The sequence below is a fragment of the Somniosus microcephalus genome, chromosome 34 (assembly GCF_052327205.1).
Source record: "Somniosus microcephalus isolate GS21.2 chromosome 34, FLI_Smic_1.0, whole genome shotgun sequence".
Classification (NCBI taxonomy): domain Eukaryota; kingdom Metazoa; phylum Chordata; class Chondrichthyes; order Squaliformes; family Somniosidae; genus Somniosus; species Somniosus microcephalus.
Genome location: NC_141020.1, coordinates 4,902,357 through 4,907,314, shown reverse-complemented (window position 1 = coordinate 4,907,314; position 4,958 = coordinate 4,902,357). Strand labels below are relative to the sequence as shown.

At 46.0% G+C, this 4,958-nt stretch overlaps 1 pseudogene across 1 annotated transcript in view; it reads left to right on the top strand.

The window, feature by feature from the left end:
• LOC147096668 (serine/threonine-protein kinase PAK 4-like) overlaps positions 1 to 4,742 on the top strand; it is a 60,825-nt pseudogene extending 56,083 nt beyond the window's left edge. Inside the window, exon 6 of the transcript XR_015074517.1 lies at positions 2,214 to 4,742. The product of XR_015074517.1 is annotated as a serine/threonine-protein kinase PAK 4-like (transcript). The remainder of the gene's footprint in view (positions 1 to 2,213) is intronic.
• Positions 4,743 to 4,958: the final 216 nt, after the last annotated feature.

Below are 4,958 nucleotides of genomic sequence, written 5' to 3'. Positions count from 1 at the left end.
CAGGCTCGAGGGGCCAAGTGGCCTATTCCTGCTCTGATTTCTTTTATGTTCTTGAAAATTTGATGCTGAGCCACATAAGATATTGGGTCAGGTGACCAAAAGCTTGGTCAAAGAAGGAGGTTTTAAGGAGCGTCTTAAAGGAGGAGGAGAGAGGGAGGTTCAGGGAATTAATTCCATTCAAATCTTGAGGTTCTCGCCAGCCTCGTACAAAGACAGAGATTGTGACTCCTGCCCCCCCCCCCCCGCCCCACCCCTCAGTTTAGCTTCAGTAAGTGGCCGTGTGCGGGTATTGGCGTCTGAATGCTTAATAGGTTAGTGCCAAATTATATCGGCCGCTGAACGGCAATATTTCTACAAACCTGCACATTGGACCAAAAATTCAAACTTTATACGTGGGAAAGGATTGATTTTGTACCCCAACTGGTGAAGTTGGAAGGTGTGGAGTCACTGAGCATCGCTTAACTCGAGGGGACAGACCGTACAACTGATGCTCATCAACGAGGTTTGCAATGGGCCTTTCGCACTTGGTCATTTTATTTTATTACAGGAAACTTTCTGTTATCCGGCATGGACGGGACCGACGTGGTGCCGGTTCATCAACAATTCCGGATAACCGAACGCTATAGTAAAAGATACGGAGCTCAGAGCGCCGTATAAAGCAACAAACCCTGTTGCAGCTTCAGAACAATCGGCACAAGTTGCAAGCGTCTCTGTAGCTTAACAACAGCTTCAGCTACACCCTTGCACAGCAACAAATGGAGTAATAAAAGTAAAAAAAAGTTACCTGAACCGACTCCTGAATTTTGCCGGTTAACCGACATTTCCGGTTATTTAGGGGCCGGTTAATTGAAAGTTTCCTGTACTGTCTGATTCTAACAATATAATTAACAGTGTGACCAGGGTTTTTATCCATGGAAGGCAACTAATTTCAGTTATCAAAACTGGGAGGGCAAAGCCAGAAGTAAAGCACAATGGTGTGAATGCAGTGAGCGAGTGCAAGGGGAGAGATTCGGCTTCACTCTGCAGCCTCTCCAGGAGGTGTCTTCTGTACATCCTGGAGGGGATCCTTGCTGCTGATGGAGGCGGTGCCTCAGAGCCATCTGGGGGCCGATCTGGAGCGCTGACGAAGGAGATGGGGTGGTGGGAGGGGGGTAAATCAGAGGGACGGGGGAGTTCCTCTTAGCCGAGTACCACTGCACACTGAACGATAACGAGCTTTCTTGGAGCAGTTCCTGGGTTGGGTACGGTGGCATAGTGGTAATGTTACTGGACTAATAATCCAGAGGCCTCGACTAATGATCTAGAGACACAAGTTCAAATCCCACCACGGCAGCTGGGGAATTTAAATTCAGTTTAATTAAATAAATCAGGAATGAAAAGCTAGCGTCAGTAATGGTGACCATGAAACTACCGGATTGTCGTAAAAACCCATCTGGTTCACTAATGTCCTTTTAGGGAAGGAAATCTTCCGTCCTTACCCGGTCTGGCGTATACGTGACTCCAGACCCACAGCAATGTGGTTGGTTCTTGACCGCCCTCTGAAATGGCCCAGCGAGCCACTTATTCAAGAAGGTGACTCACCACCACCTTCTTGAGGGCAATTAGGGACGTGCCATAAACGCCGGCCTTGCCAGCGATGCCCACATCCCGAGAATGAATTAAATTGGCCTCCAAGCTGCCCTGAAAGCGATACTCGTCAGTGGAGCCAGACACGGATGCACTTTAGATTCACACAGCACAGAAGGAGGCCATTCGGCCCATCGTGCCTGTGCCGGCTCTTTGAAAGCGCTCTCCAATTAGTCCCACTCCCCCCTGCTCATTCCCCATAGCCCTGCAAATTTTTCCCTTTCAAGTCTTTATCCCATTCCCTTTCAAAAGTTACTATTGAATCTGCTTCCACTGCCAATTTCAAACCATAACTCGCTACGTAAAAATAATTTCTCATCTGCCCCCTGCATTAGTTATATAGTTGGGGTGGGAAGCAGAGAAGCAAAATGTTATCAGTGAGGAGAAAAAGTCCAAGAATTTTGAAGATGTTTAGTACAAAATGTGTGGGTTTTTTGGGAAGCGCGAGATGATAAAGGTGGGGGTTTAGTACTTTGAAAGTACTCTCCAGGCAGGTTCCTCCTGCCAACAGAATTTACTCTTGGTCTCGCGATGCCTGGTGCTGTTTGTCTCTGATCCCCCACCCCCGTCTTCCCTTTCTCCCGTAGGTTTCTCCCTTACTGAAAGGCTTCCTGGACCGACTGCTGGTGCGCGACCCCTCCCAGAGGGCCATGGCGACAGAGTTGCTGAAGCACCCCTTCCTGAGCAAGGCTGGGCTTCCGTCCTGCATCGTGCTACTGATGAGAATGAATCGCGTAAAGTGAGCGAGCCGTTTTTGCATGTTGCTCCTCGCAGCAGAGGGAGAGAAAAGAAAAAGAAATCTGTGATTTAAAAACTTTGAAGCGTATATCTCATAAATAAATCATTTGGCATTTACAAGAACAGGGTCATTTGCTGTCCGCTCTGAGCCTGTGAGAGATATGGCTTCTACCTGCGGTGAATTGTTGCCTCGACAACACCTGTTTCAACTGGATCTGAACTTTGACAGTACTGTTTCTAAGGGGCCAGAACCACAAAGGAATATAGATACTACTGAACACACAGACTTTCCTTTTTGATTTGTGAAATGTAACTTAAAAAAGACTGCTAAAGAGTTGATTAATGCAGTTTATACACAGAACAACTAAGAGGATCTACACTGGAATTTTATATATATATGTATATTTCACTACTTTCAAATCACGATTTGATTTTAAAACACTGTTAGATGTAGCGACTGCACCAGTATGAAGCATGCATCCGGGGTGAGGGCAGGGGGACTACCTGTGAAATGATCTTCTGACCTTTGACTTGGCAAAGACTGCTGGGATATTGGCGGGGCCCGAGAGCAATGATGCTCGTGTCCAGTGCCCCTTTTTTTGCGCACCGCATTGGACTTTCGACAGCGGTCATGCATGTTTATTTTTTTTCCCAGTAGGTCAGTTTAAAAAAAAAAAAGAGAATGTGTGCACAGTTATAACTAACTGTGTGGAGAGACGGAGCTAGTTGTGTGGAGAGACTGGACTAGTCTAAAGTTTGGACGATTCCGTTCCGCGTTTTGTTCGTCGCCGGTGCTGGCATTGCAAGCGACAATGCCCTGAAATCACGTCAGGCATGGTATACGGGGGAGATAGATGCACGTTTTAGTGGGCACTGTAAGTTACCAAGCATTAAGCACCCCATTATAGTAAAGGAAGACACTAACTAGACAAGATGAAGTAGGGCAGGTGTAGTAGGTGAGGCCTATGCTTGGTACCAAGGTAACGAGATACTGTATCCCAACAGGGAGACTAACCTGTTGCATAAAACTTAAGTTTCATCTACAAGAATATTCCGATGCTTGAATATTCTGGCTCTTGAGATGAGGCTGTTTCTTTGACGTTGCTTCATCTTAAACAAGAAAAAAAAGTTGTAAAACACTAATTATATAAGGCCTGTTTTCCTCAGAATCTTGCCAGGTGTAAGGAGTTATTGATGCACTTTTCATATGCAGGTCAGAAGGATTAGCTGAGGGAAGGTATTTTCCTTTAGCACTGTTTACTCTGCATACTAATACATTTTTAGCAATGATTGAGCAGTGGGTGTGGTTTCAAAACTCAAAGGCTGCACATTCAGGGAGGGCAGCAGATAACATGGAGTGTAAATTGGGAGGTGGTTTATCGAAGAATCCCCGCTAGTTCTTTAATATCCTGACAGCCTTGCTCCCATTTAAAAAAAAAACCTTTAAAGACCATTACAGCTGCATGGTAGCAATGACTCCCATTCTTTTACCAGTCAATATTGCTGCTCAGCATTGCTGTGGTAAAGGTTACGGGAGGAGTACAAGGTTAATGTGAAGGGGATCTTTTTAACACACATCTCCCACACAAGGTGGTTTATGTCCCTTTTTGAGAGCGGCCCTTTTTTTTTGGCCTCTTCATAGGCGAAGTGCTGAACAGTCCCTGGCGGGTGCCACGCTCCTGAGATTCTCTCCTGATCAAGGATTGGGTTAACGGTCAGTGCAAGGGAAATGGCCACTGGCCAAAACTCACCAATGACTCTGTCTGGTGCTGATTACGATTCCCGGGGGGGGGGTTAAGGGGAGACCAGACCGGACCCCACCTCTGGTCTGTTCACCAAGGGCTGGCCCTGACATTCCCCGGCTTTAGACGGTCGCTGTGATAGCTAGACCACAAAATGGACAGCGGGAATTAAACAAGCCCATGTAGAAGGTCGCAGCTGAAATAGGCAGGTTGCTCGCCCCAAGGTCAATATCCCAACAGCTCATTGCAGTAATGTCCTTGAGTTTGAGCCAGTGTCTGGCATGCAGCTTCTGTCTGGATGGATGGAGTGACTACTGAATGGCTTTGCCTGGTTTTGTTTAAGGATATTTATATTGTAATTTTTTTGTAACACAATACAGTATTTTTTTTTGAGAATGCAACACCTTATTTTCTTGAGTAGCTCCTTTACAATGAGATTTACTGTTTTAAAAAAAAGTGTTTTTTCATTGTGCCAAGAGGTTGAACTTATAAGGTTTTTGAATTTTCTAATTACAGATTAGAAAACCATTTTATATGGAGTTTTCTGTCTCTGTTGTGTTTCGTGCTGTGTGTGTGCGCAGATGATTTTGTTTCTGTAACACTGAATCCTCATAAAATGCTGATCAAAATGGAAAACTGCTACTGAAGTTCCCTCTCCCGATCTCGCGCGCGCTCTCTCACTCTCACTCCCTTCCTCGCTCTGTGACTCCGTTCGTAGCATTCTCGTCCAGGTCAGGAGGTTTGTTTGTTCACACCCCACTCTGACTTGATCAGGTACACCGAGCTGACAGGCCAGTGTAATAATGTGAGGGAGTGCTGTGTTGTCGGATGAGGCGTTAAGCAAAGGCCCCG